This window comes from Leptinotarsa decemlineata, unplaced genomic scaffold, assembly GCF_025532065.1.
Source record: "Leptinotarsa decemlineata unplaced genomic scaffold, Ldec_3_MD MMD2_tig00003736_RagTag_RagTag, whole genome shotgun sequence".
Taxonomy (NCBI): Eukaryota; Metazoa; Arthropoda; class Insecta; order Coleoptera; family Chrysomelidae; genus Leptinotarsa; species Leptinotarsa decemlineata.
The window spans coordinates 2,028,838-2,045,135 of NW_027412593.1; the positions used below are offsets into that span (position 1 = coordinate 2,028,838).

The following is a 16,298-nucleotide window of genomic DNA, read 5'->3' on the forward strand; positions in this document are numbered from 1 at the left end:
CAATAATTTCCATACTTTCAAGTATGTTCCAACCTTTCTTCTTGAAATAAGAGTTTTCAATTCATGCCTGAACCTATGTTCCTCTAAAAAGAGGTGAGTAGCAAACATTGAATTTATTCTTCCATTCTGGAAACTGTTTCTATGTTCAACCGTAGACTACGAGAATAGAAGTTGTTTGTAGAATATAAAATGTTTCAATATAATAAAAGGCTGCTTGGGAAAGCTATTGTATAGCGAAACGCGTGTCACGGTTTTGTGAACCTTTCATAGTGAAAATTGAATTTCATTGGTGAGTTTTGATATGGAGTTTTCAATGAGCAATAAATGTGAAAAGGTTCATTATTCCATATGACTAATTCCAAGCAGTAGGTATATTCATTTATTACTTGTTCGCGAAATGAAGGGCATTTACATTGAAGTGACTGATTGAAAGCAAATTATATATGATTGTGAGGTGAAAGCTCGCGAGATCATCGACCTCAAATGCATTCAATCAAGTTTTTTATTGTTCGAAAAGTGTTTTGCTATATATTTGCATATTACTATAGTGTTGATTAATGTGTTATTTTACTTTCCTCTTCTCAAGGTGTGTTCGACAAACAATTAGCGATAAAATGGAAACTGGGTCGATATTTTTTTTGTTACTACCGATCAGGAAATTTGTTCCTGTATCACACATCATTTCACGTTTCACATGTTGTATGAACCATTGTTCATACAATATTTCGCCTACAAGAAGGAGAAAAATTCAATCAGCAATCAGCTTATTTATCCAGGGGGCTTTGGAAAGTTCCAGCTAAAATCAAAAACTTCTAATGTGTCTGGTTAATTTTTCGTTAAAAGTAGGAAACATAAAACATCTTCAGATATCAAAGAAAAAATTACAAAAAATAAAATTTTCAATGAAAATATTTTAATGATTGACCATGTTAACAAAGCATTTTAAAATATTTTTAACAATTGATGCCACTAAAACCAAGGGCATTGACTGTGTAAACACCATTTACATCAAAATTTGGGAGAATTAGCGTTACAAAACAGAATTTGTTGAGTTGGATAAATACTGACTTCAGGCAGTTCAGTGCGTTAAAGAAATGACCTATCTGTTTGCTTGACTAAGAAAAAGAGAAATGATAACAGAATCAGACTCCACAATTTTCAGGTTGATCAAATATTTCGAGAAACCATATGCATATAAAAAATGACTATTTGAGAACTGTTGGATAAATTCATTTCTCCAGAACTGGGATCGATGTGTGTCATTGCAAATGACGAAAAATAATGGTACCTTTAAATGTGATGCTGAACGTAGAAACAATAATGGGTGTACCACAGGGTTCCATATTGGGTGCTATTTTGTTTATTCTCTTTGTAAACAGCATTGACTATAAAGGATACTCTCAAAAATTTTTATTCGTTGGAAAAATGTCTATCTGCCATTACATGAATGTAATTATGTTTTTTTTTTGTAATAATACGTTCTAAACCTTGATTTATCACAAATTAGTTTCCTATGCTCTGCATAGAAAATATGATTTCCGTACTTTTTCAATTATTACAAGCTTTCTTTATTGTTCGATATCTGGAGTAACGTTTAGGTGAATAATTTTTCTTGTCTTCGATTTTTGAACCAATATCTACTAATTTGATATTCATTTATTGAAATGTAAGTGGCTGTTGAAAAAATGAGGTGAATGTTGATATTTCGTAGGCTATGTACTTTCAATGAGCCTTTTTTCAATTTTTTATGTTGTGCACTCGTGTCAAATATATGTTAAGTTTCAGCTGGTTAGCATGTTTATTGCGTTAATGATATGCATAAAAGCTGGAAGTTCCTTGCTTGTTCGGCGATTTTCTGTTATCAAAAATGCTATGAAAGCGAAGAAAATTGTTATGGAGAATCATTGAATCATTAGACATTAGAGAAGTTGCTGAGAATGTAAGCATATCGGTTGGCTCATTGGCAACAAGCGTGTGGCAGCGAAGTTCTTTCCAAAATTGCTGAATTTCAACCAAAAAAACCGTCGCATGAACATCGCTCAGGAATTGTGAAATGACGTCAACGGCGACCCAGATTTGCTTAAAATGGTCATAACTACTGACGAATCATGGGTATGTTCATGCTATCGAAACGAAAGTCGAAACGTCCCAATGACAGAGCCCAGGAAAGCCCAAACCAAAACAATATGGATAAAAATTCTTGTATTGTGAGAAAACGCCATGATAATGCACCTGCTCACTCGACATTTACTTGTTGGTAATTTTTTTACAAAAAACAACACCGTAATCTTGCTTCGGCCACCGTATTCGCCCGATTTGCCCCCCTGCGATATTTTTCTATTCCCAAGATTGAAGAGACTCATGAAAGGACTGCGCAAGTATATTTTATTTCAGAAGGACTACTTTGAAGGGGAGAAAATATATGAAAACCTATACCTATCTAGAAACATCAAGGATGTCCGCCTTGACATAACTTTGAACTTTTTTAAGGACAAAACACATGATGAGGCGCTCTTAGAGTGGTGCCTGTGCAAAAGTAGCGATTCGCATTGAATTTGAATCGCTGGAGATTAAATCCATTTGGAAAAATGTTCTCAGGAAGTTTATTCCACATGAACGCAGTTCTCCAGATGAAAGAGTTCTTGAACAGTGGAGTTCGAGGTGTATTGAGTTGACCTCAAAACGATGAGCAGCCACAGTCCGTCACGTATTTCTAGTATGTACCGCTCTTGGTGGAATCAAAAGTGCCAAGTCACTTGAACACTTCCCGTGAAAGTATCTACAGAAGAGAGACAAATCTCCAACCTTTTTTCGATGTTCCGGGCTATCAAGGTTGCACGTGATGTTCGCGTCTCCAATTAGGCGGATGGCTCTTTTCTGGTTGGAATCCAACAACTTCAGGGTATGTTAGGGGTCAGAGCTCCATAGATGAAAACAAAAATCCAAAGAAGGTCTGATATGAGCTTTACGAGTATGAAGCATCAAAAGTGTGGGGTGTGTAGAGTTTTCTGGTTCGGAACAGTGTTCCAAGCTTTTGAGAAGCAGCCTTTGTGATTCCAGCGACATGATTGTGCCAAGACAAATTGGTATCCATTTTAACCCCCAACAAATTTATCGAAGTAGAAAGTGGACTTGTCCGACCTGACATTATTATATCCGATTTGGAGACATTTATCTTCTTGGAGAAAACCAATCCCTGGGTTTTTGTGGCATTGAATTGAACCTGGTTCCTTTCACTCCAATTCGAAATCACTTCTAGATCCTCACCATGATATGATACTTCCTGCTACCGGTGAAGATGTGCCTCCGTAGCCATGTCCTGGCATCCAACTGGAATGAAGGGACAGGTGTGCTGTCGTCAACAGATCAATATTTTGGCTCCTTGTTTTTTCCCAATTAGTCGTTGATATACAATAAAAAGAGGGTTGGAGACAATATGTATCCCTGGGGAACACCATCGTTTATGGTGAAAGTATTCGAGATATATCCATCGACGCGACGGCCACTTGCAGGAAACGTTCCTTCAAGAAGCTGGAGAGCCATACACAAAAATGATCCGACAAGCCATAGCATTGAAGTTTGGCCAGCAAACCCTCATGCCACACACGTTCGAATGCCTTAGGAATAACAAGCGTAACAGCTCTTGACACTTTATGTTTCTCTATTGCGTTATTCCAGATATGGAATAGGTCGCCTGTTGATATTTGTTTCCGTCAGCCCTATTGATGATCGCTCAAAATGATGAAGCCTTATAAATATTTGAGAATATGGTGCTTTACAACATTTTCCATGATTTTTAATATCACTGAAAGCAAAGCGACTGGTCTATAGTTATTTGGAAGATTTTTCTTGGCCTTTTTGGAAATAGGCTGAACGCAGCAATCTTCCAACAAAAAGGAAAAACCCCTTTCTTGTAAGACAAGTTGAAAATTCTGCAAAATACTGGTGCGAGTTCATTTGCGCACTTTTTATTTTATGAGAGAAGTATAGGGAGAAGGGTATGTGAGTTATCATAAACATTTTTTATTCGTTTAAAAGAAATATTGATGCGATTATGTGTGGTACACAACATCGTTCAAATGTCCGCCACGGTTTCTCGGGGTGGAGCGCATTCCAAACATTCAATTTTCCATGACTCTGGCGCGTAAATCAGGCTGAATTTGACCTACAGCATGAGTTATGTTGGTTTTGAGGACTGCTATGGTTTGTGAATTATTTGCATACACCTGCGACTTAAAAAAACCCGACAAGAAAAATTCCAACAGGGTCAAATTGCACGATCTTGGTGGTCAGTTCACATCACTTCCAAATGAGATGACCATTCCCTCAAATCTGTCATGCAGAATATCCAATGTGGCATGAGCTAAATGGCACGTAGCGCCGTCCTGTTGAAACCACATTCAGACCAAAAGAAATTAATAATCATCGACCTGTAGCTCTCGCCGTTGAGAGTGATGGCCTGGCCAACGTCGTTCTCAAGGAAATGTGGACCGATGACACCATCACTCCAAAATCCACACCAAACAGTGACTTTTTTGGGATGCATCGGACGCTCTTGGATCTTATATGGATTGTTATCGTCCCAAATTCGACAATTTGGTTTGTTCACGTACCTATTCTTCTAGAAATGGGCCTCATCGATGAAAATTATGGTCAGTTGCCAACTGTTGCAGACCCCATTGAGCTAAAACACATGGTTGTCAATGGTCGTTTACCTTCAGTTCCTGAGTCAGCTGAAGTTGTGGTCTGCGAAAGGCCGAGTTCTTGTCAGAGGAGCGACGTACGGATATTGGTCGATCGTTTACTGAACCAGTGGACTCAAATATATCCATGACATTTTGAATAGTCCTCTCGGTAGGACGATTATGGCGACCGTAAAATGGGCGAAGCGCGCGGTACGTTGTCCGAACAGAATACCCATTTTGATGAAACAATTTCATTATTTGCACGTGTTATTGAATCCTATATCCATCCATGGTGATTTGGCAAAACAGACTGAATAAATAACACCTCATTTGACAGATTTAGCTTAAACAAGATGACTGTTATCAATTATCGAAGTTCGGAAATTTCAGTTGGAAGACCCTCTACAAGGATGATAACGTTTCTGGTCAATCTAGTGATTTGGGTATTTTCTGACATTTGAGATTCTTCTAGAGCTTTCTGGTGAAATGAGAGAGCAGTCCGCGAGTAAACGTCTCTGCATGAGCCTTGAAAATCTCAAAACTCAAACTGCCTAGAGCTGCTATAAGCTTTTGGTTTTTGTACTTCCCGGTTGAATTTGAGATGTTGAATAATTTTATTCGGTTAATAATTGTATCGTTTCTGAAGTGATGATATTTTTATATTATACATCTTCAATGGAATCTGGCAGTAGCAGAATTTTTGGCGTGAACGAATAGGTATGAAACGTTGTCAATAAAAAAGCTTCATTTGTTGTTGATTCCTTAAAGTATTACTGAATTTATTATGAATCATAGGGGAGCCCAAGGGGGGATTTCAGAATTCACTGAAGCGCGGCAGATTAATATACAGGGGGATACCTTGTACTCGGTTAAGTACCTCCACCAAATATGAGCCTCATATATAAGGCCGCCTGTGAAAGATAAAGGATAAGATTAGTAAAAAAAATGATCATCAGAAATTCTCGAGCGCGTCAGATTGAGGTAAGGTGAGTTAATTACATGCTAAAAAGTGTATATTTCAGTAATCTGACAATTTGAGAGTGACGTAAAGAAAGTGAAGGGCAACAAAGTCGTAAAAAAATAGCTCGAGCGTAGCTATTTTTTTTATAATAATTTAAAGATAACGAAAAATATATAATCTGACGATTTCCGCAAGCCGAAATAACAAAAATTCGTCGATAAAGTTCAATGCGTGCAGCTGTGTGATACCTATATTTCCCTCTCCGCGTTTCTATTCCTCTTCTATTACTCTCTCACTCCGTCCCCACTCTGAATTCTGTTGCCATGACGCCATCACAGCTGATCACAGAGACTCGTTCGTGATGAAGATGAAAATGATTACAAAAAATTAAATTTTTTTGAGCAAATTTTTTTAGTTATTTTCATATAAATATAAGTATTCTATTTAAAAAACATACACTTATTTATTTGCATGCTATTTCCCGAGTTTTTCAATTGATTAAGTTCAATGATTTGAAAAATTGAAAAAAAAAAAATTTGTCAGATTAGGCGAATCCCTCTAGATAATCGTCATATTATGAGACAGCACGTCTAGAGCATGAAGAACCATATATATCTTAATCTGATGCGCTTGAGTATTTCAAAATGGATACTTTTTTTTGCACATTATAATGATGGCCGCGAGTTTGTGTCAGATCGAAATTTTCAGATTATTGAATGAGAGCTTTTTTTGGTGTACCTTTAGAAAATCTGACGCGCTTGATTAATTTTTTTTTCACTTTTAACCATTACTTACAACCACCCACATCATTCAAACAATCAGATTAACATCGAACATTATTAAAAATACGTAGGACATTGATGCTATCAATATCTGATGCGCTCGAGTATGTCCATGCAACAGTATTTTTTTATATATTCAAAAACCTATAGTTGCTTGCCCCACCGATGAAAAAGTATATATTATATAACATTTTCTTCTTCTTATGATCTGAGCTTTGCAATCTAATATGTTTCTATGACGCTCGAGTAAATCCCCATTTTGCATCGTGGGCTCCCCAACTATAATGATTGTTCCATGTTTCGGATTCTGGAACAAAATTCTTCACTAATCCATCTGTTTTTGAACTACTGATTTTTGAATACTCAATTACAATCAAAAAAATGATTGTCCACAACTTCTTTATTCGTTTACAACGTGTTCTTTGTTACATACTAATGAAGTTCGTTTTTCATTCAAGAAAACAATATAATATTCTAATTTCTTTACGTGTTAGTTCATTCTCATGGCCATCTTTGCTAATAACAAACGTATAAATTATAACCCGTGTTACTCGCTTCATGTAGTTATTACTCAATGATTCAACAGAGAGAATGATGAAGTTTTTCATTTGAAATATCATGGTCTGTTTGTTGATTCCTTCGCATGGTGCTTACATTATTCAGTGATCAGCACAAAAATACTATCAAGGCTAGGATATATAGAGCGCTATTGTAATCCCGTGGCATTTATATATCATTTAAATAGTTTATTTATTTTGAACATGAATTTATTCTCGACAATAGTAACACGCGTAATATTTATTTATTGATGGTTGGAATCAATATAGGTATATCAGGTTGAGAAAGAAAATTTTATCATTCCACAATTACATTTGCCGGAAGACGGTAATGAGCCAACTACTTTCCAACAATGTTGAGTTTTGGGTTGTCTGGCTTGATACTCCCAAAACATAATATGTATGAATGGTAAATGTGTGTATTGACATTTTATTTTAGTGAATTGGTAGCAGGAACGACAACTATCAGAAATCGAACCTCATGCTAGTTGAAAATTAATGATGTTTTACCTTTTAGTGTTCGATTTCTAGCACGTATCAAATATTATATACAGTGAAAATAGAAAATGTAACAATTGAAATCGAAACAACATTCACAGGGCGGTGAATTGAATGAGTAGAACGAATTACTCTGGTTAACCAACCGGCTATCGTCCAATCTACTAATAGAGAGGCCAAGTGATTGATCCACTTTTTTTTTCAGTGCGGTCAATGGATGTAGGTCATTCTTGACCTCCAAATATGAGCTGCAGTTCTCGTGGTTTCGGTTCCCTTTCAGTGAAAGAGCTTCATGAAACAAGAACCGAATCGATCCTTCTACGAAACCCTTCATCACTTGTAAGGATCGATTGTAGCTTGAGAAATGGTTCTGATGCAGATTCTGTGGAACATGTTCTTCCTTACGAATCAGTAGACAGTTGTCCTTAAAATCTTGCGAAGAAAATTCGAATAGATAATTTGTTGCATAAATAGCATTTCACGAGTGTCGTTTATGACAAAAAATTTCAACAACGAGGTTTTAACGATGAACGAGAATGAGAATGTTTCCTACTTATTCACCAAACTCAAAAATGTGTTCATGCAGCTGCAGTTTCGTAAGAATGTATTATCTTTCCCACCAACCAATTTCCTAGAGTCTTTGAAGTCCACTAAATACTCGTTAGGACAACAAGAGGATCGTTCCGAATTCTTGAATACTCTTCGTGATCAGGAAAATGGCAGAATCAATACGCCTGACCGCTTTGGATTCAATGATTTCGTACAGTCTATCTCCTCGTGTTTGTATATCTTTTGCTGGAAAAATCCTCAACAGGTAGCAAAAACGTATGTGACTTTCTAGAACTTCAACTAGTGTTTTCTAATATGACTGATAACCAGTCCGTGTAAAGCTTAATGTTGAATCATCTCAGAAATAACCCTTTCAACGGTTGATGATCAACTGTATTGCCAAATATGCGCCAAAATAAGTGACTATTATAAGACAAGTATAGCTGAGGTACCAGTCAATCAAATAATAACACTAATGATTTTCAAACATGATTCAACCTCTGACGGAAGCACCAACCTCTAAGGAAGGGCCAAAATAGATGAACACTTCAATCTAGCAGATCACTATTATAATTTAAATTGGAGGGGTTATATTTTTAGGAGTGATTAATTTTTGGGAGAGAAAGTTTATGGCTTTTTACTACTCCATCTTGATACAAAAAAAGGATGAGGGAATCCACCAAAGAAAGGAAGGAAGTAATCAATTTGAAAATAAGTAACTCTATACATGGATGTGTAGATCATGCAAAGAATTATTTTTCAGACACAAACTGAAAGAAAGTCCTCCTAAAACAGCTTCTTTCATATAAACATCCTCAGTGGTATACATCGATGTTTCGCCTTAAGACAAATAGGTGAATGAATGTCATTATGATGTCATCGATGATATAAGCAGATCAAGCTTATTCCGTGACATTAAAAATCGTAATTCATGAATGAAGTGTGTGTATTTTCTAAAATGTTATCCAATTTGGTACTGAAGAGCCTTAGGGCAAGTGTCTAACTACTGTATAAAATATAGAAAGAAATAACAAAAAGTCCACCCTACCCCCACCCTAATTGAAAGTAATTGTAGGTACGACACTCGCCAGCAAGGGGCTTATCGTAATCCAACAGTAATTCACTTGAGAGAGTCTATACCTGCGCGATCGCTCGCCATCAGTCGTGGCGTGTGCTGTAATACGTTTTGTTATTACCTTCTGTTATACAAAAGATATTTTAGAATAGTTTGATGTACTAGTAACTGATGAAGCTACCGCGTATCGAAACGCGTTTCAAAGTAACGGGTCAGAGTTTTATAATGTAATAGCTGAAAATTGTTAAAAAATGCTCATAACTTACAATTTAATCTATCGATTCACACGAATGTGGCAGATTTGAAATGAAATTGCATAACAAGTTATTATACAAGACGTTTCTTAATTATATGCTAATATTGGCCGCGGTGGTAGTGCGCCCGACTCACGATCGGAAGACCGTGGGTTCGATTCCTGCCTCGACCATATATTTTTCTCGAGAGAATTTATCTGGTTGAAGCTGAGATGATTCTGCAACCGTGTTAGGAATCACACGTTATTAGGTAAGACCTCGTTAGTCCTTAGCTCGCAACTCCTGAGAGTTGTCGTTCGTATGGGGGTGACAGCTGATTACCGGAAAAACAGAACAGAACACAAAATTATGGCCGAAAAAATGTATCATAGAAAATAATAGTTATTTTTAAAATTGCTTTATTTCTAGGGATACTTGCTGTATTTCTATGGCAAAATGTGAAGTTACCAAATATTATTAGATGAAATTTTCATAATATCAGATTTGATTTTTGCACTTTTTCATATTTATCCGGTCAATTTAGATATCCGAGGGTACAAAAATTTGTAGCCAGCTCAAAGTTGGTAAGAGTGTTGAAAACATCATTATAAATGAAATATAAAAAATCCTCATCAATCCGATACCTGGAAAAAAAATACTCTAGGTCAAAGGTCACAAAAACGGGTTCTTCGCGATTTTCAGCAAAACAGTAAGTTTCATCATAAAATTATTTCGAACAAAATTGCAGATCAGTTAATTTTCTATAAAAAATTCCGAAATTATTCAAAAAGTTGGAAGAGTTGTAATCTTCATAATATGCACATTTGTACACGTATCCATGTATTTTATTCGATCAATCTATTACAGTCAACAAAAATTTCTTCCAAATACTCAGAACAAATCACGGATCATTTCAATGTTGAAAGAAAAGTTTATTGCTGAAAATATATTAGTGCTGAATTAATGGTAATTGAAACAGTAATGGAGCAATTCAACAAATACAACTATTGTTGTAGGTGAATATGAAGACTTACTGCTCGAACTCAAATTACAAAAAAATATTTCTGTTAAACCTGAAAAAGCTCAACATTAGTCGGAAATATATTCATCGAAGAGTTTATCTACTTTTGCAAAGTGTCAAAACCATCTACTATTTTTACGCGCAATAACTGTGACACAACATCTGCATTTTTCAGAAGGGGTAACACAACAGTTTTTAAAATGTTCAAAAACAAGATTCAGTTCAATGATCTGAAGTTTTCAAAAAGAGTAATTCAACTCTGCAAGAAGTTATCATCAACGGAATTCGCTTTCTTCTCTCTATATACGGAGCTCCTAAAAAACTACGTTCTTAGATATGCTTCGAAATGCATATATCGTTAAACTTACTCGAGATAAAAAAGCAAGTGCAATTAGCTTGTTTTTCTCCAACCACAGCGGCTGCTCATCAAAATATTTTACGGATATATCATCAAGTTTAAGTTATTAGCTAGACCCAAACCCAAAAGACAATTAATTAGAACCGGTTCAGACTCTACTGCCACTTGCGCCGAAAAAACTGCTAAACACAATTTTTTGCAACCATAAAAGTGGATGAAGTGCTAAATGTGATTGCAAAAATATTGGACTATTTTCTTCTCTAGCATGTACAAATTGTCGAAGCCGGTCGTGCTTCAATGTTGAATCACCAACAGTTGAGGATTTGTTTCATATCAACGAGGAGACATGCGATGTATTGCTACTGAGGCAATTTAGTTGCATCCAGGATAAAGAAGAAGAACGAGGAAAAGAAGAAGAACAAGAAGAAGGAGAAGAAGAAGAGGAAGCAGAAGTATTAGAGAATTATGATTCAAACTAATCCTTTTTTTTAAATTTAGACCGCTTTTATCATTTACAATCCATGTCAATATTTTTTATTATTCAATAGTTTCAAATTAAACCGAATCACAACAGATCCGTGGAATGAGCCTATCGGAAAAACCACGTTAAAAAAACGCTGCCTCAACGTGTGGAAATGTGTGCATATTATGCAGTCCTTTCAACATTTTGAATCAATGTCTCAGGAGCGTTGTATCTTAGGAAAAAAATTATTGGGTGATTTTTTAAAGATAATTATCTGATCTACTAGTTTTGTCTGAACTAATTTCTTAAAAAAACAATTGTGCACTTGCCAACGTTTACAATGTAATTGAATTCTTCTTCAGGTCTCGAAAAGTAGTTTCTTCCTGTTGGTATTACTATTTTAAAAACCATTAGACGTAGTAGATTCATCAAAACAAACGTTTGTTTCATGTTGTTCTGTGTTGATGTTTTTTCGAAAATTTGGTTGTTGCAATGTTTTTTATTTTTTTCTTCAATGTGAACTACCTTTCGAGCCCTAGAGGAGAATTCAATTAAATTCGAAACGTTGGCAAGAAAACGAATATTAAAAAAAATTGATCTTGTTACCCAACTCTTTTTTCATAAAACTGACGTTTTGCTAAAACAAGCGAAACACCCATTTTTGTGAACTTAGACACCGAGTACATTTTTTTCCAGGTTTGGATCGACGAGGATGTTTCTATTCCATTTATGATAGTGTTTTGTATCTGTAGAGTAGGGAAAGTGAGTGTAGACACACAGCATTTAGGCCACATGTGAACCATGGTACATCCTCCCGAGGAGTTTTCCTCCTAGGTCATCGTCCATCCTGTCCTTTCCAGGAAGGTGGACAGGTCACTAAGATACATTTTTATATTGGCAGGTTTAGGCCAAGACTCGCCGAACACACACTCTCTTTAGCAACCTTGAGGTGTCCCACGGTGGCCCCCGCGAAGGTTTTGGGAAGTGTAGCGATATTACTGTCGTTGCGCGACTTCTTCAACCTTCCTGGGGTTCCCTGCATGGAGGTGCACAAGTGAGGAAGCTTTCCTGCAGAGGTAGCCGATTCCTGGCCTTTATTCAAGGCGGAGCTCTTGGCGCCCGCCGCAGGAAGTGCCTGTGCTGTTGGAGGTAGAGTGGGGGATGAGGAGTGTGCACTTATAGTTGCTGTCACTCCTGCCTCCTTCGCTCTCTTTCTCCTTTTGGCCTTGGCGCCGCAATGCGCTTACGCCTTGGCCTTTGTATTACATCACGAGGTGATCTGCTATGTCCAGCCTCATTCTAAGCGGTAGGTTGGGGTGGACATTTCTGTTCATCCCCAGGCACTGCCTTAGATTGAGGTGAGCCTGTCCGGCCTCGGGATTTGGTTTTGTTTTTGTTGTTCCCACGTGTAGCAAGGGAAAAGTTGTTCACCTCTGGCAGAGCCCCGCATTACCAGATGTCGACACTATTCCCTACACATTAGCTTGGATAGGCTGGTACACGGTGGCCCCTGACCAGGAGTCCGGCGTTCCTGTCCGTAAGGCCACATTGACTTTTCGGACAGGGTATCCAGTCCCCTGGTCATTCCCCGATCCGCCACCTGGGGACGCGCCCGATGTGTAGCCCAAACCACAGGTATGATAGTTTTTTGAGCAATCCTACCAATTTTTGTACCTTCACTTCTATTTATTAGTCTTGTTTGACCGGATATATCCTGGATAATTCTTGAACCGCCTCTGTTTACTCTTTTAACTTTTTACAATGCCACACATATAAATGTCCTTTCAAATTGATGTGTTTACCATCCAACCAATTTATAGTTGACAATATCTTAGATTGCTTTAAAATATTGAAAATATAAACGTTAAAACAGTTATCGTGCACGAGCTAGTTTATTACACGTTTCCGCTATTACTGTTGACCTTTTCTCTGTCCCTAGTGCAAAACAAATAGGTACAATACACTGCAATATAGGTGTACCTCACACAATCTCGATATGGTTCGAGTAACAGTTATTCGAAGACAGAGATCAATTTTTCAATAAGGAAAGATGTTTGTGAGCGCGGCTCTCCTATTTTTAGGTCTTCGTCATTGTTGATCAGTACAGGTGCTAGCAGATTATTTAAAATAATTTCATTTCCGTGAGAGGCATGATGATTATATATTACTATTTCTGTAAAAAAACACAGGAAGAATGTGAAAGAAAATAACTCACATCGGGGATATGTCTATGAGATTGCTTTTGATATACCGGCACATTCAAAAATATATTAGAGAATTCCTTAACACTAAAATTTTGAAATTGGCAATGAATAAAAGAGTCGATATAGTTAGTTGATTTGATGAATAAAACACTGAAAGAAAATATCCAAGAAATGTAGTCACTGGAGTACATTCGATTAGGGTTTTTGAAAATATATTTTTTTACATCTAGTACTCAATTTATTCATTTATTTATACACTCTTCTACAGGTTACACCCAACTGCAGAACAGGGATATAAGTCAAATCACAATACAATACCATTACTAAAGCTTATAAGTCGAATCACGATACAATACAATTACAATAAGTTATAAGATAAAAACAATACATATAGAATTAGCAGAAGTAAAAAGACCTAATCTCAGAAATGGAACAGTACAAAATTTCGAGCTGACAACTTGCAAAATTACATTTGACACAAATGTAATGTATTCAGTCACAACATTTTCAATTTAATTTTGAATTGATGGAAGAGTGGTTCATTTTGTATATATTATTTCTTGTATCATAATTGTGAATTGATATGGTCAAATTAGATTTGTTCTTGTACTGTACAATAGCTAAACTCATGAAGTAAAGCATTCTAGGGTCAAAAATTTCAGAGTCTCCATATAGAAAGTCACTAAGATAGTCATAGTTTTTTCGTAATATACATCTAAGGAACCGTTTTTGGATTATTTCAAGCAATCTGAGGTAAGTTTTGGAAACTGAACCTCAGCCAACTATGTTATAATTCATATGGGATTCTACCAAGTTCTTATAGAGTATAATTCTTTGTTTTATATTCAGAATACCAATGACTTCTTTGAATTTTTAAAGAATACATCGTAATTTTTTTATTATGTATTTGGTCTGAGGTGGCAGTCTATTATTATACCTAAGTATTTAATTTTTTTTCAGGTTTTATCACGGCTTCTTCAGATACTACAAGTTGGTAAGTTATCATCAAAGCTACTAAAAGATAAGTAAAATCTTTTTCGAAATTGATTAATAGTAGTCTATAGTCAAACCATTTCCTAACTTCATACATATCTTGTTCAAGTTTGATTTTTAAGTCATACCAATTATTGTCACTATATTACACTACATTACAGTATCGTCCGCAGTGGCGTAACTATACCGTTCGAGGCCCGTGGCAAATTCATCAGATGGGCCCCCTTCCCCCAATATAAAGAAGCTGAACCAACAATAATACTATTTTTTCATTTTATAATACTTATATATACACTTTTACTTGTAAGCAGGGTCGTCGTCATGGGGGGATGGGGGGAACTTCCCCCCCCTGCTTTTTCGATTCGAGAAAAAGTTGGGAAATTTTGGGCTGTGAAGATAGAAAAAAATAATAGTAAAAAAATAAATAAAAATAAAAAAAATGAGAGAGAAGAAAGGGGGAGGTATTAAGAAAAAGAAAAGAACCAGAAGAAGGTTGTGATTTCCCAACATGCGTAACTTGAAGATCCCATACTTTGAAATTCTGAGTTGTTCAAAAAAGTTTAATTCCTCCCAAGTAAGAGAACAGTTCTGAACAGTCCACAAATTTTGAAGTGACAATTTTACAAAATTCTTTTTCGCTGTTTTTTCGACTTTGAAAAGATAGGAAATTTCGGGCCGTGAAGATAGAAAAAATAATAGTAGAAAACAATAAGCACAATATTGAATATTACTGGAGTTTTTTCCCAATATTATCCAAAGATTAATCTTCCTCTTGAAGATAATCACTTAGTGATCGAAACACGTGTCCAGGTGTTGAAAATAACGATTTGGTGTTGGGAAAAACCTCCATTAATATTCATTACCACACCAAAGGTTCCAAACAGTGCATCATAAATACAATATTATTTAAGTGTTGTTTCCTTTCTTTCGTATTGAATATTCCTATACATGGTGGATATGGTGAAGGACCAAGGACCTTGGTCCAAAGTAGAATAATTTTCATTATTATTTTTATAAATACCAAAATTTATTTTTGTTAGTGCATATCCTAACGAGCATAAGCATTCAGCAAATCTTTGAACAACTTAGTGAGAAAATTAATACATTATAGTAGTAACTAATCCCTCGGCTCTCATTTTTTCGAAAGTTGGGAAATTTTGCTAGTGGAGTTGGGAAAATTTGGATCCCCCCACACCCTGGTTTTTCTTTTCGCTACGGCCCTGCTTGTAAGAGTACATAATAATCATTATGTTAAGTAGGTACATACAAACTTTATAATCATACTTGATTTTCTAATAATTCAGTTTAAATTAAAAGTACCTAATTTAAAGTACAGTCAGTGTTTAATTGATATGGGCACATAGAATAGCCAAAATGATTCGAAAAACAAAAAAGCAACTTAATATACGCAGTTCGAATCATCATATTGTTGTAAGCACACAAGGTGCTCACAACAATATAATGATTAAAATTCCTTTCTTTGGACTTTCTGTTCAGCAAAAGTGGTAATGACATCAGTAGAATTTTCGATGGATAGAATAGCCAAGTTGCTTAACCTGTCTTGTCCCATAGAATTTCTTAAATAAGTTTTTATTAATTTCAGTTTTGAAAATGATCGCTCTGCACTAGCTGTAGTCACAGGAATGGTGAGAAATAATAGAAATGTAGTGCACACTTTAGGAAAGCTTGAAGGTATAGAATAATTTTTTATTATTAATAAGTCAGCAAGTTCTCTAATAGAAGATGAAGTTTCTATTTCGTGTCTAAAAGTGGATCGAAAACTGAGAATTTCCTTGGAAAACGAGATGTATATATCTTCTTCATATAGACGGACAAATGCTGAAGCCTTTTCCAATAAATCAGTATTGTTCAAATTTTGCAAAGTGGCATATTGCAAGACACTGAAATTGGAAACAATT

At 35.9% G+C, this 16,298-nt stretch overlaps 1 long non-coding RNA gene across 1 annotated transcript in view; it reads left to right on the top strand.

Annotated features, from left to right (window-relative positions):
• Nucleotides 1-16,071, top strand: part of LOC141483533 (uncharacterized) — a 131,186-nt gene extending 115,115 nt beyond the window's left edge. The window contains exons 2-3 of the long non-coding RNA XR_012466141.1: nucleotides 14,347-14,380; nucleotides 15,983-16,071. This is a non-coding gene — a long non-coding RNA (uncharacterized lncRNA). The remainder of the gene's footprint in view (nucleotides 1-14,346; nucleotides 14,381-15,982) is intronic.
• The last annotated feature ends 227 nt before the right edge of the window (nucleotides 16,072-16,298 follow it).